Source organism: Choloepus didactylus, chromosome 1 (genome assembly GCF_015220235.1).
Source record: "Choloepus didactylus isolate mChoDid1 chromosome 1, mChoDid1.pri, whole genome shotgun sequence".
Taxonomy (NCBI): domain Eukaryota; kingdom Metazoa; phylum Chordata; class Mammalia; order Pilosa; family Megalonychidae; genus Choloepus; species Choloepus didactylus.
This window is the reverse complement of record NC_051307.1, coordinates 100,372,430-100,385,858: the sequence shown is the minus strand read 5'-3', so window position 1 is coordinate 100,385,858 and position 13,429 is coordinate 100,372,430. Positions and strand designations below refer to the sequence as shown.

The 13,429-nt window shown below is 39.0% G+C and overlaps 1 protein-coding gene across 2 annotated transcripts in view; it reads left to right on the top strand.

The window, feature by feature from the left end:
* CCDC50 (coiled-coil domain containing 50) overlaps nt 1–13,429 on the top strand; it is a 104,257-nt gene that overhangs the window by 75,830 nt on the left and 14,998 nt on the right. The gene's annotated exons all lie outside the window — the stretch shown is intronic.

The window sequence follows — 13,429 nt, the reverse complement described above, 5'->3', positions numbered from 1 at the left end:
CTGCCTGACACCTTGTAGACACTCACAGGGACTTTGAGAAATGGATATTAATGATAATTGCCATTTGTTTAACATTTTACTTTTATAAGGCTTGTTCATTTATCTTACTTGGTTTAATAGCTATAATGTGGAAAATGATTCTGACAAATTTAGCAGGCTTTTAAAAAGTAAGACATGCTGTTTTCAGTGATTGCTAAACTGATTTTTAGAAAGGTCACTATTTAGTTTCTCTAGAGCAGATTCTCTAAGCCTCAGATTCTTTTCTGGAAAATATAACAGTGAATCCAAATGGGCTCTGTAGTCATTAGCAGTTGCTGAGGAAGCACCAGTGAATAGCAGGTTGGTCTTCTTGATTTCAGCCTTCAGCAGTCTGTAAAGAAAGGATGAAATTGTCAGTAAAGAAATTGATACATCTAGAAGCCTATTTATATATAAATATACACACACAATTAAGGTACCATTCTTAATTTGTGGTATGAGGTGCTCAGTGTGAGTTGAGTGGTTTTGTGGAATGTGGCCAAGTCTGAGTGCCAGGCTGTGGCTCTGTGATACGGAACAGAGGTAGCACACTAGAATGCACCTCCTGAAAGCAAAGGCAATCAGGAGAACATTTTCTACCTTCCATAACCTAGGAATTAGAAATCTTTAAGAGGGTTTTGGGCTACTACAATCTTACGGTTGAGGATTCAAGACAATTATACCCAGAGCTCAAGGAACAGAAAGACCACTTTTTTCCCTTCCTCATTATATGTGAGTTACATGCTTAAAACAAATGAACAACACGAACTAAAAGCTGCAATAAAGTCAGTGTACAAAAGATAACAATATCAATATGAATAGGGAGATATGGGTCCTAGTTCTGGCTTTGCTATTAACTTGTTTCAGGACCTTGAGCCATCACTTTACCCTCTCTACTCTAGTTCCCTCATCCATACAGTAAGCATACTGCGTCACGACTCGGTTATCTCTAAGCACTCCTTTAGCTCTAACATTCTAGGATTCCTATTGCCAAGGGCTGCTGGATTCCTTTCAGGTATCCCCAAGAAGACAGCAGTCATGCACTACTGGGGACCTGGACGGTCCAGTCTTCCTAGGCAATCATCTGAAATGCCTCATTCCTGATCCTGGGTTCTTGTCTGCATTATTCTTCTACTCCTAGCTTCACACTCGGCAGAAGGCCTCTAATTTTGTAAGTGTTGTTCTTAACAAAATCTGTTTATTCTTATGTTCATCCCCAAGCTTAAAATTTGAGCCTCCTTTATCAAATAGGCTTTGGATGTTTTCATGAACCCTTTTTTTTTTTTTTTTTTTTTTTCCATTTTTGTTGAGATTGTTCAGATACCATACAATTATCCAAAGATCCAAAGTGTACAATCACTTGCACCTGGGTACCCTCATACAGCTGTGCATCCATCACACTTAATTTTTGTTCAATTTTTAGAAACTTTTCATTACTCCAGACAAGAAATAAAGTGAAAGATGAAAAAAGAAAAGGAAACTCTAAACCTCCCCTATCCCTAACCAACCCCCCTCAATTGTTGACTCCTAGTATTGATATAGTACGTTTGTTACTGTTTATGAAAAAATGTTGAAATACTACTAACTGTAGTATATAGTTTGTAATAGGTATATAGTTCTTCCCTATATGCCCCTCTATTATTAACTTCTAATTGTATTGTCATACATTTGTTCTGGTTCATGAAGTGATTTCTAGTATTTGTACAGTTGATCATGGACATTGCCCACCATAGGATTCAGTTTTATACATTTCCATCTTTTGACCTCCAACTTTCCTTCTGGTAACATATATGACTCTGAGCTTTCCCTTTCCACCTCATTCACACACTGTTTGGTGCTGTTAGTTATTCTCACATCTTGCTACCAACACCCCTGTTCATTTCCAAACATTTAAGTTCATCCTAATTGAACATTCTGCTCATACTAAGCAACCACTCCCCATTCTTAAACCTCGTCCTATATCTTGGTACCTTATATTTCATGTCTATGAGTTTACATATTATAATTAGTTCCTATCAGTGAGACCCTGCCATAATTGTCCTAATGTGTCTGGCTTATTTCACTCAGTATATTGCCCTCGAGGTTTTGTCATCAACCCATTTTTTTTTTAATATGGTTTTGTTCGCTCACCATACATTCCATCCCAAGTAAATAATTGATGGTTCCCAGAGGGAAGAAATATTCAGTATCTGGTTTCCCTGCGGGTGTGTCTTAGAAGTTTGCTCCACCCCTTGATGCCTCGGGTCACTGTGCTTTTTTGCCCAGCAGGTGACGCCTGTTAGCCTATAATTCTTGACTGGTGTGAGGAGGTATGGCCGTGTTCCCCTAGGCTCTGGGGTCTGGTTCTGAATGGAAAGGGCCCCACCCCTTTCCTTCTAGAGAAGACACAACCCCCAGGTGGAGGTCATTAGCATTTCAATGGTCTTGCTCTCTGCTTGCGCTGTCTCCACCCTTCCCAGAGTCACAGCCCTGGAAACTGAATATGACTGGGGCTTTCTCCACTGAGCCAAAAAAGAAACAGATAGTCCCCTTTAGACCCAGTCCAAGGCGACCCTCCGGCTCTCCAAGGTCAGTCGTCACCCAAAGCCTCTGTCTGTTTTTTGGGGATGCGTACCTGTAGTGAGCAGTTCACACTCGCTACTTAAAACCCCAGTTGGAGCTCAGCTGAGCTATATTCGCTTGCTGGGAGAGAGCTTCTCTCTGGCACCACGCGGCTCCGCAGCTCGGGCTATGGGGGAGAGGTTCTCCTGACCTGGTTCTGCAGGTTTTACTTACAGATTTTATGCTGTGTTCTCGGGCATTCCTCCCAATTCAGGTTGGTGTATGATGAATGGATGGTCTCGTTTGTCCCCCCGCAGTTATTCTGGATTATTTACTAGTTGTTTATGGTTTTTTGTAGTTGTTCCAGGGGGACTGCTTAGCTTCCACTCCTCTCTATGCCGCCATCTTGCCTGACCTCTTCATGAACTCTTGTACCTCCCACTGGTATACCTTGCTTTCCATACTCCCAGGACACACCCACTTTACTTACCAGTTCCTGAGCTGTATAGCTCAGGTTTGGTTTTGATCATGCTAGCCATGATGGGCCTAATTACACCTGTCACTCCTCATTGTTCACTTTCAGTAATTTTCTAATCTATGCTCTCTGTGCTCTCACTGACCTTGCTGAAGCCTTTTCTGCTGACTTGCCAACCTCCTGCCAAGAAGCATTGGGAGCTCTCAGACACAGAACTGGGGGCATCTTAGTGACTATGTGAGTGTGTATGTGTCTGCAGGTGTATCTGACATTGGCTTTAAGGGTATGTATATAAATGACTGGACTTTTCTGGTCTGGAGAGGGCAGTAAGAATTAGTATATATTTTTAAATCTTTGCTTTTATGGATCATGCTTTTGGTGTCAAGTATAAAAACTTTTTGGTTAACTGTAGATCTTAAAAGAGTTTCTTCTCTGACCCTTTGTTTGTTTTCTGAGTTTTATACTTTTACATTTTGCAATTAAGTCCATGATCCAGTTTGAGTTAATTTTTGTATAAAGTGTGAAGTTTAGGTCATGTTTTGTTTTTTTTCCCCCCTCTCTGTAGATATTCGGTTGCTTCAATACCATTTGTTTAAAAGGTGAGTCTTTAAATTGAGTAGGCATATTCCTTCCACTTTATTCTTTTTTCAGAATGTTTTAGGCATTCTAGTTCTTTGCCTTTTCTTTTTTTTTTATCATCATTTTATTGAGATATATTCACATACCACGCAGTCATACAAAACAAATCGTACTTTCGATTGTTTACAGTACCATTACATAGTTGTACATTCATCACCTAAATCAATCCCTGACACCTTCATTAGCACACACACAAAAATAACAAGAATAATAATTAGAGTCAAAAAGAGCAATTGAAGTAAAAAAGAACACTGGGTACCTTTGTCTGTTTGTTTCCTTCCCCTATTTTTCTACTCATCCATCCATAAACTAGACAAAGTGGTGTGTGGTCCTTATGGCTTTCCCAATCCCATTGACGCCCCTCATAAGCTACATTTTTATACAACTGTCTTCGAGATTCATGGGTTCTGGGTTGTAGTTTGATAGTTTCAGGTATCCACCACCAGCTACCCCAATTCTTTAGAACCTAAAACGGGTTGTCTAAAGTGTGCGTAAGAGTGCCCACCACAGTGACCTCTCGGCTCCTTTTGGAATCTCTCTGCCACTGAAGCTTATTTCATTTCCTTTCACATCCCCCTTTTGGTCAAGAAGATGTTCTCCGTCCCACGATGCCGGGTCTACATTCCTCCCCGGGAGTCATATTCCACGTTGCCAGGGAGATTCACTCTCCTGGGTGTCTGATCCCACGTAGGGGGGAGGGCAGTGATTTCACCTTTCAAGTTGGATTAGCCAGAGAGAGAGGGCCACATCTGAGCAACAAAGAGGCATTCAGGAGGAGACTCTTAGGCACAAATATAGGGAGGCCTAGCCTCTCCTTTGCAGCAACCGTCTTCCCAAGGGTATAACTTATGGTAGAGGGCTCAACCCATCAAACCACCAGTCCCCTATGTCTGTGGTCATGTTAGCAACCATGGAGGTGGGGTAGGCGAATACCCCTGCATTCTCCACAGGCTCCTCAAGGGGGCACTACATCATTTTTTTTCCTTGTTTTTCTTTCTTTCTTTCTTTCTTTTTTTTTTTAACTTTCCCTTCTTTTTTAAATCAACTGTATGAAAAAAAAAGTTAAAAAGAAAACAAACATACAATAAAAGAACACTTCAAAGAGACCATAACAAGGGAGTAAGAAAAAGACAACTAACCTAAGATAACTGCTTAATTTCCCACATGTTCCTGCTTTACCCCAAGAAAGTTACATAATATAGCAACATTTCTGTGAACTTGTTCCTACTATATCCACCAGAAATTAACAGACCATAGTCATTTCTAGGCATCCCCAGAATGTTAAATAGCTTATCTGTTCTTCTTGGAATATTGTTCCCCCTTCCTTAATTGCTCTCTACTGCTAGTTCCCCTACATTCTACATTATAAACCATTTGTTTTACATTTTTCAAAGTTCACATTAGTGGTAGCATATAATATTTCTCTTTTTGTGCCTGGCTTATTTCACTCAGCATTATGTCTTCAAGGTTCATCCATGTTGTCATATGTTTCACGAGATCGTTCCTTCTTACCGCCGCGTAGTATTCCATCGTGTATATATACCACATTTTATTTATCCACTCATCTGTTGAAGGACATTTGGGTTGTTTCCATCTCTTGGCAATTGTGAATAATGCTGCTATGAACACTGGCGTGCAGATATCTGTTCGTGTCACTGCTTTCCGATCTTCCGGGTATATACCGAGAAGTGCAATCGCTGGATCGAATGGTAACTCTATATCTAGTTTTCTAAGGAACTGCCAGACTGACTTCCAGAGTGGCTGAACCATTATACAGTCCCACCAACAATAAATAAGAGTTCCAATTTCTCCACATCCCCTCCAGCATTTGTAGTTTCCTGTTTGTTTAATGGCAGCCATTCTAACCGGTGTTAGATGGTATCTCATTGTGGTTTTAATTTGCATCTCTCTAATAGCTAGTGAAGCTGAACATTTTTTCATGTGTTTCTTGGCCATTTGTATTTCCTCTTCGGAGAACTGTCTTTTCATATCTTTTGCCCATTTTATAATTGGGCTGTCTGTACTATTGTCATTGAGTTGTAGGATTTCTTTGTATATGCAAGATATCAGTCTTTTGTCAGACACATGGTTTCCAAAATTTTTTTCCCATTGAGTTGGCTGCCTCTTTACCTTTATGAGAAATTCCTTTGAGGTGCAGAAACTTGTAAGCTTGAGGAGTTCCCATTTATCTATTTTCTCTTTTGTTGCTTGTGCTTTGGGTGTAAAGTCTAGGAAATGGCCGCCTAATACAAGGTCTTGAAGATGTTTTCCTACATTATCTTCTAGGAGTTTTATGGTACTTTCTTTTATATTGAGATCTTTGGTCCATTTTGAGTTAATTTTTGTGTAGGGGGTGAGGTAGGGGTCCTCTTTCATTCTTTTGGATATGGATATCCAACTCTCCCAGCCCCATTTGTTGAAAAGACCATTATGACTCAGTTCAGTGACTTTGCGGGCCTTATCAAAGATCAGTCGGCCATAGATCTGAGGGTCTATCTCTGAATTCTCAATTCGATTCCATTGATCTATATGTCTATCTTTGTGCCAGTACCATGCTGTTTTGGCAACTGTGGCTTTATAATAAGCTTCAAAGTCAGGGAGTGTAAGTCCTCCCACTTTGTTTTTCTTTTTTAGAGTGTCTTTAGCAATTCGAGGCATCTTCCCTTTCCAAATAAATTTGATAGCTAGCTTTTCCAAGTCTGCAAAGTAGGTTGTTGGAATTTTGATTGGGATTGCATTGAATCTGTAGATGAGTTTGGGTAGAATTGACATCTTAATGACATTTAGCCTTCCTATCCATGAACATGGAATATTTTTTCCATCTTTTAAGGTCCCCTTCTATTTCTTTTAGTAGAGTTATGTAGTTTTCTTTGTATAGGTGTTTTACATCTTTGGTTAAGTTTATTCCTAGGTACTTGATTTTTTTAGTTGCTATTGAAAATGGTATCTTTTTCTTGAGTGTCTCTTCAATTTGTTCATTTCTAGCATATAGAAACATTACTGACTTATGTGCATTAATCTTGTATCCCGCTTCTTTGCTAAATTTGTTTATTAGCTCTAGTAGCTGTATCGTCGATTTCTCAGGGTTTTCTAGATATAAGATCATATCGTCTGCAAACAATGACAGTTTTACTTCTTCTTTTCCAATTTGGATGCCTTTTATTTCTTTGTCTTGCCGGATTGCCCTGGCTAGCACTTCCAGCACAATGTTGAATAACAGTGGTGACAGCGGGCATCCTTGTCTTGTTCCTGATCTTAGAGGGAAGGCTTTCAGTCTCTCACCATTGAGTACTATGCTGGCTGTGGGTTTTTCATATATGCTCTTTATCATGTTGAGGAAGTTTCCTTCAATTCCTACCTTTTGAAGTGTTTTTATTAAAAAGGGATGTTGGATTTTGTCAAATGCTTTTTCAGCATCTATTGAGATGATCAATTGATTTTTCCCTATCGAGTTTTTAATGTGTTGTAATACATTGATTGTTTTTCTTTTGTTGAACCATCCTTGCATGCCTGGAATGAACCCCACTTGGTCATGGTGTATGATTTTTTTAATGTGTCTTTGGATTCGATTTGCAAGTATTTTGTTGAGGATTTTTGCATCTGTATTCATTAGGGAGATTGGCCAGTAGTTTTCCTTTTTTGTAGCATCTTTGCCTGGTTTTGGTATTAGATTGATGTTAGCTTCATAAAATGAGTTAGGTAGTGTTCCATTTTCTTCAATGTTTTGAAAGAGTTTGAGTAAGATTGGTGTCAGTTCTTTCTGGAAAGTTTGGTAGAATTCCCCTGTGAAGCCATCTGGCCCTGGGCATTTATTTGTGGGAAGCTTTTTGATGACTGATTGGATCTCTTTGCTTGTGATGGGTTGGTTGAGGTCTTCTATTTCTTCTCTGGTCAGTCTAGGTTGTTCATATGTTTCCAGGAAATTGTCCATTTCTTCTACATTGTCCAGTTTGTTGCCATACAGTTGTTCATAATATCCTCTTATAATTTTTTTAATTTCTTCAGGATCTGCAGTTATGTCACCTTTTTCATTCATTATTTTGTTTATATGGGTCTTCTCTCTTTTTGATTTTGTCAGTCTAGCTAGGGGCTTGTCAATCTTGTTGATCTTCTCAAAGAACCAACTTTTGGTAATATTTGTCCTCTCTATTTTTTTTTTGTTCTCTATGTCATTTATTTCTGCTTTAATCCTTGTTATTTCTTTTCTTCTACTTGGTTTAGGATTGGTTTGCTGTTCATTTTCTAGCTTCTTCAGTTGATCCATTAGTTCTTTGATTTTGGCTCTTTCTTCCTTTTTAATATATGTGTTTAGTGCTATAAATTTCCCCCTTAGCACTGCTTTTGCTGCATCCCATAGGTTCTGGTATGTTGTGTTCTCATTTTCATTCGTCTCTATATATTTAGCAATTTCTCTTGCTATTTCTTCTTTAACCCACTGATTGTTTAGGAGTGTGTTGTTTAACCTCCAGGTATTTGTGAATTTTCTAAGTCTCTGATGGTTATTGATGTCTAATTGTATTCCATTGTGGTCAGAGAATGTGCTTTGAATAATTTCAATCTTTTTAAATTTATTGAGGCTTGTTTTATGTCCCAGCATATGATCTATTCTGGAGAAAGTTCCATGAGCACTAGAAAAGTATGTGTATCATGGTGATTTGGGATGTAATGTCCTGTATATGTCTGTTAAATCTAATTCATTTATCAGATTGTTTAGGTTTTCAGTTTCCTTATTGGTCTTCTGTCTGGTTGATCTATCTATAGGAGAGAGTGATGTGTTGAAGTCTCCCACAATTATTGTGGAAACATCAATTGCTTCCTTTAGTTTTGTCAGTGTTTCTCTCATGTATTTTGTGGCACCTTGATTGGGTGCATAGACATTTACGATTGTTATTTCTTCTTCCTGATTTGCCCCTTTTATTAGTATGTAGTGGCCTTCTTTGACTCTCAAAACATCCCTGCATTTGAAGTCTATTTTATCTGAGATTAATATTGCTACATCTGCTTTCTTTTGGCTGTAGCTTGCATGAAATATTTTTTTCCATCCTTTCACTTTCAGTTTCTTTGTGTCCCTGTGTCTAAGATGAGTCTCTTGTATGCAACATATTGATGGTTCATTTTTTTTGATCCATTCTGCGAATCTATATCTTTTAATTCGGGAGTTTAATCCATTTACATTCAGCGTTATAACCGTGAAGGCATTTCTTGAATCGGCCATCTTATCCTTTGGTTTATGTTTGCCATATTTTTCCCCTCTCTCTATTAATATCCTTTATTGTACCCATACCGAACCTCTTTAGTACTGAACCTTTCTCCAAGTCTCTCTGTCCTGTCTTTGTTTCTCTGTCTGTAGGGCTACCCTGAGTATCTCCAGTATGGCAGGTCTCTTGTTAGCAAATTCTCTCAGCATTTGTTTGTGTGTGAAAAAATTTAAGCTCTCCCTCAAATTTGAAGGAGGTCTTTGCTGGATAAAGTATTCTTGGCTGGAAATTTTTCTCACTCAGAATTTTAAATATATCGTGCCACTGCCTTCTCGCCTCCATGGTGGCTGCTGAGTAGTCACTACTTAGTCTTATGCTGTTTCCTTTGTATGTGGTGAATTGCTTTTCTCTTGCTGCTTTCAGAACTTGCTCCTTCTCTTCTGTGTTTGACAGTGTAATCAGAATATGTCTCGGAGTGGGTTTATTTGGATTTATTCTATTTGGAGTTTGCTGAGCATTTATGATTTGTGTATTTATGTTGTTTAGAAGATTTGGGAAGTTTTCCCCAACAATTTCTTTGAATACTCTTCCTAGACCTTTACCCTTTTCTTCCCCTTCTGGGACACCAATGAGTCTTATATTTGGACGTTTCATATTATCTATCATATCCCTGAGGTCCATTTCGATTTTTTCAATTTTTTTCCCCATTCTTTCTTTTATGCTTTCATTTTCCATTCTGTCATCTTCCAGGTCACTGATTCGTTGTTCAACTTCCTCTAGTCTTGTACTATGAGTGTCCAGAATCTTTTTAATTTGGTCAACAGTTTCTTTAATTTCCATAAGATCATCCATTTTTTTATTTAGTCTTGCAATGTCTTCTTTATGCTCTTCTAGGGTCTTCTTGATTTCCTTTATATCCCGTACTATGGTCTCATTGTTCATCTTTAGTTCTTTGAGTAGCTGCTCTAGGTGCTGTGTCTGTTCTGGTCTTTTGATTTGGGTGCTTGGGCTTGGGTTATCCATATCATCTGGTTTTTTCATATGCTTTATAATTTTCTGTTGTTTTTGGCCTCGTGGCATTTGCTGAACTTGATAGGGATCTTTTAGGGTTTGTAGACCTATTGAAGTCCTTATCTCTAATTTATCAGATCTACAGCTTCGTGGAGTACACTTTCTCTAACTAACCAGCAGGTGGCGTCCACGAGCCACCTGTTCTCCACAAGCCAGTTCTCCCCTGCTTAGCCTTTTTGGTGAGTGGGGGAGTGAGTCTTGTGGGGTCCAATTGGTGTACCAAGCTTGCGTGTGTAGTTGGTGTTGCCTGCCCTGTATATGGGGCGTGTTTCTGGGCAGTCGGGGAGGGGGGGTGGCCCTAAGGATCAAATCTCCCTGGTGATCCTAGAGTTTTAAAGCTGCTGCAATAGTCTAATCCTTCAGTTCAGTCCTGCCACAGTTTGTCTCTGCCACTGACCCACAAGTCCTTGGTATTGGCGTATGGCTCCTGAGACTTGCAAGTGGGCCCCTCTTCCAGGCTTTGCACCCCGTGTCCTCTTTTGAGGGATGACTGTGCTATGTCACAGGTGAGTGCCATCCCCCCAGGGCAGTTCTGGGCTGCTGGGCTGTGTAGGGAGGCTCCCAGTCTGCTCAAATGATGGCTGAATGGGGCTTTGTTAATTCACCCTGCTCCACCTTCCCAACTCTGGGACAATCAGCTGAGGTTGCAGGGAAGGCTAATGTCCACGCCCAGTTTTGTGGTGTGTGCCTGTTATTTGAAGCACTTCCGTCACACTGGGTTGTCTGGGGCAGTTCTGGGCTATGGGGCTGGCAATGGGCAGGAGTGTTTCCTGTCCACTAGGATGGTGACTGTGAGCGGACACCCCCCTTTTCTTGGGAAGTTGTGGTGTTTAGTGAATTTTCTCAGCCACTGAATTATTACCTTTTGTCCCAGAGCTCTCTTAGTTCTGCTCTTGACTTGACGTGCCCAAATTGAAAGTCTCTGAAGCTTTCTGTATTGGGCTTCTTAGAGTAATTGTTTTAGAAAAAGAAAAAAGGATTAAAAAAAAAAAAAAAAATGGGCCCTCCTCAGAGATCTAATGGGTTATTGAAATGCTAAGAGACAAAGCAACCGGGGCCATTAAGGAAAGGTCCACAGGGCAGAGAGATCGGCTTTTCTTCGGGATTTGCATATGCGCCTTAGGGCCTGAGCTCCGCCCTTCCCCTTTCTGTGTTCACCAGAACTCCAAAAATCCTCCGCTTTTATTTTGGAGTTTTTCGTGTTGTTTTTTTTCTATGCCTGTCTCCTCTCTGCTGGGCTGGCTGCTCTCAGATTCTCTGGTGTCTGGTCTCAGTCTATCTATGGTTGGAGTCTGGATCAGTAGAATGAGTTTCCGATAAGGGCTGCCACTGCAGTTCTCCCTTCTCCTTCTTGGAGCTGACAGCCCCTCCTCCCACGGGACTGAGCCTGGCAGGGAGGGGCGCGGGTCCCCTGGCCGCAAATACTTACAGATTTCGCTGATCTCAGCAGTTCGACATTTTCATGAGTGTTGTATGAAGTATACCCAAAGACAGATTGCTCTGTGGTGTCCAGTCCACGCAGTTCCTGGCTTTCTACCTACTTTCCTGGAGGAGTAACTAAAACATACAGCTCACCAGTCTGCCATCTTGCCCCGCCTCCTGCCTTCTCATATGAATTTTAGAATTATCTTGTTTATTAACTTGTTAGGCTTTCAAAAAGAATTGCCTTAAACCTCTCCATCAATTTGAGGAGAATTCACATCTTTCCATGTTGAGTCTTCTATCCATGACCATGGTATGTCTCTTCATTTCGTTAGATATTCCTTGATTTCTTTCATCATCATTTCTTGGTTTTCAGCATAGTAATCCTATACATGTTTCCTAGATTTACAAATATTTGATTTTTTGAGTGATTGTAAATGGTACTGTATTTTTAATTTCAGTGTTCATGTATTCATTGATAATGTATAGAAATACAGTTATTGTATATTTATCTTGTATTCTGTGACCTTGCTGGACTCATTTATTAGTTCTGGGACTATTTTGGTGGATCACTTGTAATTTTCTCCAAAGCCAATTAAGTCATCTGGAAATAAGAACCCTTTTATTTCTTCCTTTCTGTGTCTGTCTTAATTACACTGGCAAGAACTTCTAGTGCTGTGTTAAATAAAAGTGGTAAGAGTAGACACCTTGCTCCTAATCTTAGTGGGGAAGAATTCAGTTTTTCACCACTAAGTATAATGTTAGTTAAAGGATGTTTGTTTTTCTTAATGTTCTTTATCAAGTTGAGGAAGTTCCCCTCTATTCCTTGTTTTCTGAGTTTTTATCATGAATGTTTGTTAAATGATTTCTTCTGTGGTTGTTATGATCATGTGATTTTTCTTTAGCCTATTAACGTGAATTACATTGACTGATTTTTGAATATCGAACCAACCTCACATACTGAAATAAATAAACCTTACTTGGTCATGGTGTATAATTCTTTTTGTATCTTATTGAATTCTATTTGCTAAGATTTTACTAAGGATTTTTGTACCTATAGTCATGAGAGATAATGGTCTGTAGTTTTCTTTCTTTTCTTTTTTTTTTTCTTCTGCTACCTTTGGTTGGTTTTGGTATCAGGGTAATGCTAATTTTATGAAATAAGTTACATTTCTGTTGTCTGGAAGAGATTATATAGAATTGTTATTCATTCTTTTATAAAGGGTTGGTAGAATCCTCCTGTGAAACCATATGTGCCTGAGAATTTCTTTTTTGAGTTTTTCAATGTCTTAGTAGTTACAGGGCTATTCAAAATTTCAGTTTTAGGTTAGTGTTTTTAAAGGAACTGGTCCATGTCATCTAATGTGTCAAATTTATGTGTGTAGAGTTTTCCTCTTTGATATTTACAGGGTCTATAGTGATATCCTCTGTTTCATTCCTGGTATTGGAAATTAATCTCTCTCCCTTTCTCCCTCTTTTGCCCTCTCTCCCCCAACTCTTGCTAGAGCTTATCAATTTCATTAATGTTTTGAAATATCCAACTTTTTTGTTTCATGATTTTCTGTATTTTTTTTTTGTTTGTTTTCAGTTTCATTGATGTCTGCTCTTTATTATTTCCTTCCTTCTACTTGTTTTGGACTTATATTTCTCTTCTTTTTCTACAGTCTTGAGATGGGAGCTTAGATTATTGATTTAAGACTTTTATTCTTTTCTATTTTAAGCATTTAGTGATTGCTCTAATTTTCTGTCTCAACCCTATTTTAGCTGTGCCCCACACATTTTAATATGTTGTAATTTCATTTTTATTCCATTAAATGCATTTTTATTTCCCTTGAGGCTTCTTCTTTGACCCATGGATTATTTAGAAGTATTGTGTTTAGTGTTCAGGTGTTTGGAGATCTTCCTTATATATTTCTGTTTTTGATTTCTAGTTTGATTCCATTGTGGTCTAAGAATATGCACTGCATGATTTCAGTTCTCTTAAATTTGTTGAAGTTTATGACCCAAGATATGGTCTTGCTTGTTATATGTTCCATGGTGGGTACTTGAAAAGAATGGGCATTCT